The sequence below is a fragment of the Phyllobates terribilis genome, unplaced genomic scaffold, assembly GCF_046119375.1.
Source record: "Phyllobates terribilis strain yellow unplaced genomic scaffold, ASM4611937v1 Scaffold_3__8_contigs__length_932513732, whole genome shotgun sequence".
In the NCBI taxonomy this organism is placed as follows: domain Eukaryota; kingdom Metazoa; phylum Chordata; class Amphibia; order Anura; family Dendrobatidae; genus Phyllobates; species Phyllobates terribilis.
In genome coordinates this window covers 364,286,162-364,298,206 of record NW_027362763.1, presented here as the reverse complement: position 1 = coordinate 364,298,206, position 12,045 = coordinate 364,286,162, and the positions used below count along the sequence as shown (strand labels likewise).

The following is a 12,045-nucleotide window of genomic DNA, read 5'->3' as shown; positions in this document are numbered from 1 at the left end:
TCACACAAACACCAATTTTACGACAGTTCTTGTACCCCGATGGGTAACTATATACAGTCCTTCTTTACCACTCTCTAATAATGGTGTCCTCTTCGTGCTCCTTCCTGAGGGTAGTCTTCAGACCCGTCCGGGTCCTCTTGGCTTTCCTCATACTGTATCTCCTCCTCAGTCAGCCTGTGTACGTGAAGGGCGTACGGTCCTTTGGCACACTGATGCCGGGTGAAGGTGACCTCATCACCCGGGTAGAGGTCACGTCTGCGGTGTCCCTCCGGCAGGTGGCTCTCGACATCCCTGCGGGTGACAAAGACGTCGCCGGGGGTTCGGTGATCCCGGATAAAGCCCCAGCCATGCTCCAACTGGAACTTTATTACGGTCCCGTTGGCGCGGGGACCGTGGGCCGCACGGGGGTTTCGTCGGGCCCGGCGTTTCTGCTCCGCGCTTTGGACCTGCAGCTGTTCCTCGCGGATCCGCCTCTCTCGCCGTTCTCTCCCAAAGACCTCTAGCTGTTGACGGCAGCACTCCTCACACCGGGCTGCGGCCGCCCGGGTTTCCTTGGTGAACCCCATGAGGTCTTCACCGGTCGGATCCCATGCAAATTGGGCGTCCTCCAACGAGAGCGGGACAATTTTGACGGGCGCCGGAGCCGGGATCAGAGGCTCGCACAGGGGCCGTTCCTTCCGGAGTCGGGGGTTGACGTACCCCGGTGGCCACACGAAGGGCAGCCCGTCCGGGCTGGTATGTTGTGCAAACAGATCGGCGCCCAGGGGTGGCACTGTGGAGGTTGAGGGCGCCGTAAGGGCGGCAGCGCCCGGGGGTGCTCGGCCTTGCGTCCAGGCCGGAGGCATCCTATCTGGGCCCAAGTATGGCACCTTCCGGGAGGAGAGTGCTGTGGAGACCGCGGCACCCGGAGGTACTCGGCCTTGCGACCAGGCACTTCCTCTTTTGCCGCGCTCTGGGTCAAGGGGCGTGGCGCGGAAGGGGGCGTGACCGCGGCTCCGGCCGCTTGAGGCCTAGTTGGGAGCAGTGGCGGTGCGGCAACGGGCGCGGTGAGTGGGACTTCGGGCTCTGCGACGGGGAGCTGGGGCAGGTTTTCGGCTCCTGGGCTCGGGGTGGTGACGTCCCCATTACCTGCTTCCATCCCTGCGGCTCCCTCCGCGGCGTCGTCTCCGGCCTTCGTCCCTCCTGCACCATCCTCAGGGGCAGACATGCTCCACGTTGCGGGTGGCGTCCTCTGCTGGCGGGTTCCAGCCTGCTGGGCCATCTCCCTCCCCCATTCGGCCAGTGCTTCCTGCTGTACTCGGGCCATCTTCCGGGCCAAGGCCTCCAGCGCGGTCTGTGCACGCTCCCGATCTCTGGGGAGCTGTGCCAGGATCTCCACCAGGCCTTCTGGGGTGGCGGCCTGCAGCAGGCCCCGGACCACGGGGTCGGTACCGCTTGTCTCTTCCTCCATCCCCGGGTGCGATCTGTCCAGACTTCTCCAGGCTGCACCCATCTTCTCCGTTTTGTTCTCTATCCGCCCCCCTTGGGAGTGGTCCCGGGGCAACTTAGTGACAGTCAGTTTCAGGGGCAGACCCCCCACTTTGATGGACATTTCCATGGTGGTAGTCTCGGCTGGTGGGGGCGGTCTCCGCTTTTGGCGCCCTTCTGGGACCGCGCCCACGATGGGAGGTGGTCTCTTGCCACCCTCTAGCACGCCCATAATGGCGTCCGCTCTGCCAGGGCGGGAAATCGTCTCAGATGGCGGGAATCGTCTCCCGATGGCGGGAAACTTCGCAGATGGCGGGCAAAGACTGCAGATGGTGGGCAAACGGCGGGAAACTACCCCAGATGGCGTCCGATGGCGGGAACCCTCTGGAATTGGCGGGAGACTCCTTTTTGCGGTAAATGTGAACTTTTCTTCAGGCACGCAGTACCCGGTGGTTGCGGGCACGTAATCCTGCCGACTACGCCAAAGTTGACGCGCCCCCTGGGCCATGTTCTGTAGCGTTGCGCACGCGGGGAATACCCAGAGCCGGATCCAATAGGGGTAGTAGTCCTTGTGGCGGTGACCCGGTCCGTGCCCAGGGTGTCAAACTAAGTGGCGTAATTGATATGATGGTATTAGTGTCCGACTACGCCACCCGTTGAATGCGGCTATGAAGCCGACGCTGCAGGGCAGTCCGCTGAGGCCGGTGGTACGGATGTGCAGCGTGGATGGTATTGTAACGGGTCCGGGAGGCGGAACCTCTGAGCTACTATACAAGGGGGCGGCCCTTGTAAGGGAGCGGGTGGCAGTCTCTGGGTGAACGGACAGGGAGTTACGACAAGTGATCAGGGCAGTCTCTGGGTAAGGGGTAGGTACGACCTGTGATGGCGGAGCCTCCGGGTAGGCTAGCAGGCAGATGGTAGATGTGTGCTCCCAGGTGAGCAAGCGAGAGTCTCTGGAATAGCAGGTGGTCACGGCACGTGACGGCGGAACCTCCGGGCTGGCAGGCAGGTAGGTAACGGAGAAGCGCTCCCAGGTGAGCGGGCAAGAGTCTCTGGAATAGCTGGTGGTCACCGCACGTGACAACGGGACCTCCGGGCTGGCAAGCAGGCAGGTAACGGAGATGCGCTCCCAGGTGAGCGGGCAAGAGTCTCTGAGATAGCTGGTGGTCACAGCACGTGACAACGGAGCCTCCGGGCTGGCAAGCAGGCAGGTAACGGAGAAGCGCTCCCAGGTGAGCGGGCAAGCTGGTCCATAGACAGACTGACCGGAGTTGTAAGGCAGACCGTCGGACCTCAGGCAAGCAGGCAGGTAGCTGATGTGCGCTCCCAGGTGAGCGGACAAGTTGGTCCTTAGACAGACTGACCGGAGTTGTAAGGCAGACCGTCGGACCTCAGGCAGGCAGGCAGGTAACAAGTATTCAGGCAGGAATCAGGCAGGTAACTAGCAGGAAACTGGCAGGAAACTGGCAGGTAACTGGCAGGTAACTGGCAGGTAACTGGCAACGGGACCTGAGGGCTGAAGCACAGGTGAGACACAGGTGCAAACAACATTGCTCGGGCACCTCCATTTTGGAGGAGGTGCCTTATATATGATGAAGTCCTCCGGCCATTGGCCGGGGACTCCTTAGGACGGCGCGCGCGGCCCCTTTAAGAGGAGGGGAGCGCGCGCGCGCGCGCCCTAAGCACAGGGGCCGGGAAGGAGCGCGCGCTGAGAGCAGAGCGGGAGGAGGACGCCGGGAAGGAGCGCGCGCTGACAGCAGAGCGGGGAGAGGACGCCGGGCACGGAGCAGAGCGGTGAGGGGAGCAGCGTCCCTGCCTAGCAGAGGGCAGGGACGCCAGCGCTACAGTACCCCCCCCTTTAGGCCCCCCCTTTTTTAGGCCAGATAGAAATTTAGCTAGGATGAGAGGGGCATGGATGTTCTCCCGGGGCTCCCACGTTCTCTCCTCAGGACCAAACCCCTTCCAATCTACCAGAAAAAAGGTCTTTCCTCTTACCCTTTTGGTGGCAAGAATGTTCTCTACCTCAAACTCGTCCTCAGCAGAAACCGGAGCAGGAGGCGTACCTGTAGACTTGGAAAAAGAGTTAAGCACCACAGGTTTGAGGAGAGACACATGGAAGGAGTTAGGGATCCGTAAGTTGGCCGGGAGTTTCAATTTATAGGCCACCGGGTTGATCTGACTGATGACCTCCAGTGGGCCGATGAACCGAGGCCCTAACTTATAGGAAGGGATCTTGAGCCGGACATATTTGGACGAGAGCCAGACTTTATCCCCAGGGCGGAATTGAGGAGGGTCCAGACGTTTTTTGTCAGCGTGTCTTTTCATACGCTCGGATGACAGAAGGAGTGCGGACCGGGTACTCTCCCATATGGAGGAAAATTTGTTAACAAGAGATTCCGCAGCCGGATTGTCCGCCGAGGTGGAGACGGGAAACGGGATCCGAGGATGCTGACCGTAGACTACAAAAAACGGGGATTTGGAGGAAGACTCGCTCTCGTGATTGTTGTACGAGAATTCGGCCCATGGCAGGAGATCCACCCAGTCAGAATGGTGGGCATTAACGAAGTGCCGAAGGTAACTGGTCAGGTTCTGATTGATCCGCTCCACTTGACCATTAGACTGTGGGTGGTAAGCGGAGGAGAAGTCCAGGGTGACGTCCAGCAATTTACAAGTGGCTCTCCAGAAACGGGAAGTGAACTGTACCCCACGATCCGACACGATGTGACGGGGCAGGCCATGAAGACGGAAGATGTGGCGGATAAAGTCTTTAGCCAGCTCGGGTGCAGACGGAAGACCTGGCAGTGGAATGAAGTGAGCCATCTTGGAGAAGCGGTCAGCGACCACCCAAATGACCGTACAACCGGCAGAGACGGGTAGATCAGTAATGAAGTCCATCGCTATATGCTGCCAGGGGGCAGCAGGTACTGGCAGAGGTAGGAGACGGCCGGCCGGCAGGTGTCTCGGAACTTTGTTGCGGGCGCAGGACACACAGGCAGAAACAAAGTCTATTATATCCTTGTGCAGGTTAGGCCACCAGTAGTGCCGGGTAATAAGCTGGAGGGTCTTTTTCTGACCGGCGTGGCCAGCTAGTTTAGACGAATGACCCCAGTGTAGGATCTTCTCCCGATCAGGTACTGGTACGAACGTCTTACCAGGAGGAAGACGATTTAGACTCACGGGAGCCACCTGCATTACTCTGGCGGGATCGATGATATGTTTCGGATCCTCCTCGAGATCAGACACCAGAAAGGACCGAGACAAGGCGTCCGCCTTGACGTTTTTGTCAGCCGGGCGAAAATGAAGGACAAAATCAAAACGAGCAAAAAACAAGGACCACCGGGCTTGGCGCGGGTAAAGTCTCTGGGCATGCTGGAGGTAAGCCAAGTTCTTGTGGTCAGTGTAAATTATTACTGGGTGAAGAGCCCCCTCGAGCAGGTAACGCCACTCCTCCAATGCCAGTTTGATGGCCAATAACTCTCGGTCTCCTATGGAATAGTTGCGCTCAGAGGAGGAGAAGAGTTTAGAGAAGAAGCCACAAGTTACCATCCTCCCGGAAGATGATTTTTGAGTAAGTACCGCTCCGGCTCCAGAGGAGGAGGCGTCAACTTCCAGGAAGAACTGTTTGTTGCCATCTGGGCGATGCAGCACCGGGGCGGAAGAGAAGGCCTGTTTAAGGGAAAGAAAGGCCTCCTCTGCTTCGGGTGGCCACTCTTTGGGATTAGTACCTTTACGGGTGAGCGCAGAAATTGGGGCCGTCCGGGAAGAGAAGTGTGGTATGAAGAGGCGGTAGTAGTTGGCGAAGCCCAGGAATCGCTGAATGGCCTTCAACCCCTCCGGTCGGGGCCATTTCTCGATGGCAGACAGTTTCTCAGGATCCATTTGTAGGCCGGTCTGAGAGATAATGTAGCCCAGAAACGGAAGCGAGGTCTGCTCAAAGAGGCACTTCTCAAATTTAGCGTAGAGATGGTTCTGCCTTAGCCTGAGCAGGACCTGACGAACGTCCCTCCGGTGAGTCTGGAGATCCGGAGAGAAGACCAAGATGTCGTCCAGGTACACCACTACGCAGGAGTAGAGAAGGTCCCGGAAGATGTCATTGACCAACTCTTGAAAGACGGCAGGAGCGTTACAGAGACCAAAGGGCATTACCAGGTATTCATAGTGGCCGTCCCGGGTGTTGAATGCCGTCTTCCATTCATCCCCCTGACGAATACGAACCAGGTTGTACGCCCCACGAAGGTCCAGTTTGGTGAAGATCCTAGCCCCCCTCAGGCGATCAAATAATTCTGGAATGAGCGGAAGGGGGTACTTATTCTTCACCGTGATCAGGTTTAGGCCTCTATAGTCTATACAGGGACGGAGAGAGCCGTCCTTCTTTTTGACGAAAAAGAAGCCTGCTCCCGCCGGGGAGGTAGATTTCCGGATGAATCCTCTGGCCAGATTCTCCTCAATATATTCGGACATTGACCGGGTTTCAGCAGCGGATAAAGGATAGATACGCCCACGGGGAGGAGTAGTACCGGGTAGCAGATCGATGGGACAGTTGTATGGTCTATGTGGTGGTAATGTCTCTGCCTCCTTTTTATTAAAGACATCTGCATAAGACCAATAAGGAATCGGAAGTCCAGGTAGATTAGCTGGGGTAGGAGAGGGACGGACGGGATGGACGGGAACCAGGCAGGTTTTATGACAGTCTTGTCCCCAGCGAAGGACCTCTCCGGTTTGCCAGTCTAGCACGGGTGCATGTCTCTGGAGCCAGGGCAGACCTAGCAAGAGGGCGTGAGAGAGTCCAGGCAGAACATGAAAGGAGATACTTTCAGAATGCAGCATTCCCACCTGCAGGGTAATGGATTCGGTGATGAGTTGAATGGGGCGAGGTAAGAGGCCCCCATCCACGGCAGCGACAGACAAGGGTACAGCCAGAGGTTTGGTGGGGATGCGGTATTTTTCAACCAGGGACTGTGAAATAAGGTTCCCGGCTGCTCCAGAGTCAAGTTGGGCTAGTTCGAAATAACGGTTCTCCCCATAGATGATCGAAACTGACAACAGCAGGGATGGAGAGGATTTATTCTTGTCTAGGTGGACCTCTCTGAGCGAACCTAGACACAGGCGTTTCCCGACCTCTCCGGGCAGGCACGGATCCGGTGCTCCTTACTGCCACAGTAGAAGCAGCTCCCCTCGGCACGGCGTGAGTCCTGACGGGTTTTGACCATCTTGGTCTGGTCGACCTGCATAGGCTCAGGAGAGTGTACCTGGGGAGAGATGGAGGGAATGACGGGTCTCTGGAAAGTAGGAGCTAAACGTGGAATCCTTCTCTCACGGGTGACCTCTTTGGCACGCTCCTGGAACCGTAGGTCAATCCGGGTGGCAAGGGTTATTAGATCATCGAGAGAGGTAGGAATGTCCCGACCAGCAAGTTCATCTTTAATACGACCGGACAGACCCTCCCAGAAGACGGATACCAGAGCGTCGTTATCCCAGGCCAGCTCCGAGGCAAGGGTGCGGAACCGTATGGCATATTGGCCCACGGTGAGACCCTCCTGACGGAGGCGTAGCAGAGAGGATGCGGATGAGGTCTTCCGTCCGGGTTCGTCGAAGACTTTCCGGAAAGCCGAGAGAAAAGCAGGCAAGTTGGACACCAGGGGGTCTCCTCTCTCCCATAGAGGATTTAGCCAGGCCAGGGCCTCCCCGGTGAGATGGGACATGATAAAGGCAATTTTGGCCCGGTCGGAATTAAACTGATGGGACAAAAGTTCAAAGTGCAGGGTGCACTGATTTATGAAGCCCCGAGCCTGGACGGGGTCGCCTCCGAAGCGAGGAGGTGCAGAGAGCCGGGGTCCGGGGTAGGATACCATAGTATTAGTGGGCAGCAGAGCTGCCGGATTGCAAGATATGGCACTGGCGGAGGTTGTTGGTGGATCAGACAGAGTGTTCAGGCGAGTATTAACATTCCGCAGGTGACCCAGGATGGCCTCCTGTTGGGACCTCTGACGGGACAGTTCAAGACAGAGGTCCGAGAGCGAGGGAGCTTGGGTGCCACCGGGTTCCATGGCCCGAGCAAACTGTAACGGGTCCGGGAGGCGGAACCTCTGAGCTACTATACAAGGGGGCGGCCCTTGTAAGGGAGCGGGTGGCAGTCTCTGGGTGAACGGACAGGGAGTTACGGCAAGTGATCAGGGCAGTCTCTGGGTAAGGGGTAGGTACGACCTGTGATGGCGGAGCCTCCGGGTAGGCTAGCAGGCAGATGGTAGATGTGTGCTCCCAGGTGAGCAAGCGAGAGTCTCTGGAATAGCAGGTGGTCACGGCACGTGACGGCGGAACCTCCGGGCTGGCAGGCAGGTAGGTAACGGAGAAGCGCTCCCAGGTGAGCGGGCAAGAGTCTCTGGAATAGCTGGTGGTCACCGCACGTGACAACGGGACCTCCGGGCTGGCAAGCAGGCAGGTAACGGAGATGCGCTCCCAGGTGAGCGGGCAAGAGTCTCTGAGATAGCTGGTGGTCACAGCACGTGACAACGGAGCCCCCGGGCTGGCAAGCAGGCAGGTAACGGAGAAGCGCTCCCAGGTGAGCGGGCAAGCTGGTCCATAGACAGACTGACCGGAGTTGTAAGGCAGACCGTCGGACCTCAGGCAAGCAGGCAGGTAGCTGATGTGCGCTCCCAGGTGAGCGGACAAGTTGGTCCTTAGACAGACTGACCGGAGTTGTAAGGCAGACCGTCGGACCTCAGGCAGGCAGGCAGGTAACAAGTATTCAGGCAGGAATCAGGCAGGTAACTAGCAGGAAACTGGCAGGAAACTGGCAGGTAACTGGCAGGTAACTGGCAGGTAACTGGCAACGGGACCTGAGGGCTGAAGCACAGGTGAGACACAGGTGCAAACAACATTGCTCGGGCACCTCCATTTTGGAGGAGGTGCCTTATATATGATGAAGTCCTCCGGCCATTGGCCGGGGACTCCTTAGGACGGCGCGCGCGGCCCCTTTAAGAGGAGGGGAGCGCGCGCGCCCTAAGCACAGGGGCCGGGAAGGAGCGCGCGCTGAGAGCAGAGCGGGAGGAGGACGCCGGGAAGGAGCGCGCGCTGACAGCAGAGCGGGGAGAGGACGCCGGGCACGGAGCAGAGCGGTGAGGGGAGCAGCGTCCCTGCCTAGCAGAGGGCAGGGACGCCAGCGCTACAGGTATAACCCCCAACGGGAGGGGTATAGCCTCAGGGCAGCTGATGAAGCAGGAAAAGATGATAGTGGTAGTGGTGGTGTGACAAGGAAGCTCAGAGACGTGCAATTGCAGTTTTCACAGCTTTACTCACAGTTCTTTATCAGGTCCCTTGTGTACAGCTAGGACCACCCGAGCCGTGCTGCGTCCATCAGGTGCGGGACTCGGCCAACTCCCAGGCAGTTCCAGAGCGTGGTCCTGAGCTCCCCTCTCTTCCTTTCTACTGGCCGTCCCCACCAGGGATCCACCTTTGTCCAGCTCCCTCGGGCCTTCTGGTGGTGAAACCTTTCCCGGTTTCCCTGACCCTATATGGTATGCCTTCCTGGTAGATATGGCGAGGGGTCGCGCCAAAACTTGTCCACGACCTCCGGTTCCTGGCTAAGGATAATTGGCCTTCACCAGTTTGGGATCCGGCACCCTGTTCTGCCAACCCTTCACCCGTTATTTCGTGGGATCTCAGGGTTCCCTCTCTCTTGCGTCTCTGGGCCTTTCCTGGTGTTTCTGTTCCTTCTTCCTCTGACTTCGCTCTCTCTCCCTCTCTCAGCTTCAGGCCTCCACTCCAGGCCTGACTCTGGAGCTGGGCCCAGACTGAGCCACAGCTCCCTATCAGCCCTCTCTGGCTGAGCTCCTCTCTGCACAGAACAGACCCTGTCCTAGGATGGTGCCCACCTTATATACTCCCTCTGACACCCGAGCCCAGGTGACGAGCAACCAATGGGCTCCTACCTCTGCCCAGAGTCCCTCCCCTCTCTGCTCCTACACCACTAGGATGTTCCTCCCCCCTCCCCACTCCAGCCAGGGACAGAAGCTGTCGTACCTGCACATCTATCTGGTGGGAGTACCGTTGATCTGTCCCCCGGAAATGGGGTGAGTGTGGTGCATGCAGCTATCTGAGCCCAGTTCCACACTCCATCCTTACCCGGGAGTGGAATACCCACACCTCTGGTCTGAGGTGCAATACCCCTGTAGCAGCCGAGTCCTCGGGGTGCTACAAGTGCATTACCCCTAGAAGTGTATTACCCCTAGAAGTGTATATGGATTTCGCTAAGCAGCCTATGTAATATTACTTGTTACTTAGTTTCTTCTTCCTCCCAACTGACTGGGTGAAATTTTTCACTGGACTGCAGAAAGTGTAGTAATCAGAAACTAGTGAACAGATGCAACTATCCCATCTGTTTTCTTTCTCTATGAAACTTGCCAATCATCAGAATTAATGGTCCCTCATGACCAAAATATTAGTTCATTATCACATGGTCATAACGTGTAACCATACTGTCCTCATTGTGTACAAACTCAATTAGAGGGTTACAGGCTGCAGAGATCTCAGTAGTGCAAACATTGCAATATACCGTCACATATCTAAACGCTGTGTAGCTAAATGTATACTACAGTGCCGTAAATATGGGAATTCAGAGCCGCGCAATCATACAGAATGAAAATGTGACACTTCTCCCTGTTTTATACATTTGTAATTGTGTCTATACCTGGAGCATTTTGCATATAGATTGGAAATGGATGATTTAGCAGAGAATTAAAAGTCTCTGAAGAAAATCACTAGGGAATTTCAAAAAGATCTAGTGAAATCAGTCTGCCGCTCTGGTAAATAGAGCAAAACAAATCACAGCGTCACACAAGACTAGTGTAGCTCTAGCTGCCTTCTAAGACAGCTTCATATTTCACTGACTTCAGAGTAGAAGACAAATTTACTGCTTGTACATGTAGATGAGAGACGCATTTCAGAAATTCTTCTTTAAGAGACCTTTTCAAAACTTGTTCACATGCAAGATTTAAGCTCATGATTGGGACATGTAAGATACATTGTTTCTCAAGCTACCAATATAATGTATATAAAGCATCCATGGTTTCTGAGGAGCTACAGTAGTGTTCAAAATAATATCAGTGTATTCAAAAACATGAGTTAAAAACTAGTATAAAGATTTTGTGCTTATTTCCATGTATTGGGAACATTGCACACTGTTTTCTAATTCAATACATGAAGACAAAATTTATATAATTTGGGCTGTTCTAAAAAATAGCAGTATTTGCATTTGTCTTTACAAACTCACAATATGTACTCTTTTTTTTTTGAGGATTTAGCATTCCTGTGAATCACTAACCTAATATTAAGTTGTTTACCCACAGTTTTTTTAGAACACATCTATGTTGCATAGATTCAACCAACTTCTGGCACCTGTCAACTGTTATTACAGCCCAAGACACTTTGACTACATCTCAAAATTTTTCAGCATTTGTTGGGTTTGCCTCAGAAATGGCATTTTTGATGTCACTTCACAATCCTTAATCAGATTAAGGTCCGGAGATTGGGCTGGCCGCTCCATAACCTCAATTTTATTGGACTGGAACCAAGATTTTCCTCGTTTACTGGTGTGTTTAGGGTCGTTGTCTTGTTGAAACACCCATTTCAAGGGCATATCCTCTTCAGCGTAAGGCAACATGACCAATTCAAGTATTTTAATATATGCAAACTGGTGCATGATCCCTGGTATGCGGTAAATAGGTCCGGCACCATAGTAAGAGAAGCATGCCCATATCATGATGCTTGCACCACAATGCTTCACTGTCTTCAGACTGTACTGTGGCTTGAATGAAGAGTTGGGGGTTGTCTGATGAACGGCCGTTGGACTCAAAAATTTCACTTTCATCAGTCGACAAAATTTTCTCCATTTCTCTTTAGGCCACTTGATGTGTTTTTGGCAAATTGTATCCGCTTCAGTACATGTCTTTTTTTTTTAACAGTGGGACTTTGCGGGGACTTCTTGCTAAGAGATTAGCTTCACACAGGCGTCTTCTAATTGTCACAGTACTCACAGGTAACTTGAGACTAGAGATGAGCGTTGTTCTACTCGAACTGTTCGCCAATCTCAAATTCGAGCTGTTTTGGGCGGTGTTCGAGCCGTTCGGCGAACACGAACAATTTGAGAAAAATTCGGCTGTTCGAGGTTATGTTCGATAACTGTTCGTGCACCAAAATCATAACTGGATTTTTTCTCAGTAATGATGAAAATTAATGTTAATACGCAGTTTGAGTGTACAGCGGGGTGGGGGGAGGGGCAGGGGATGGATCTCTGCAGGAACAATGAAGATCATTTTTTTTTTCTCTTTCCCGCATTTGCAGTGGTGAGGTGCAATCTGTCAGCCTATCAGCAGCGCACACACGGAGCGAAGTGCTTTTTTTCACACAAGCAAGGGCATGTGTCATTGGCAGTGTATGTCACATGTCCTTGCCCTATAAGACCAAGCCATTTTCCCCGTCGCCACCATTTTCTCACTGCTGCAGCTGCGTGTTAGACGGCACCGCTGTTGCTGTGTGCGCTATACCTTGTTAATTTCAAGCCAATTTTCGCACAAATCTACA

General features: G+C 54.7%; 1 protein-coding gene across 8 annotated transcripts in view; it reads right to left on the bottom strand.

The window, feature by feature from the left end:
* Positions 1-12,045, bottom strand: part of DLGAP2 (DLG associated protein 2) — a 1,383,198-nt gene that overhangs the window by 599,898 nt on the left and 771,255 nt on the right. The gene's annotated exons all lie outside the window — the stretch shown is intronic.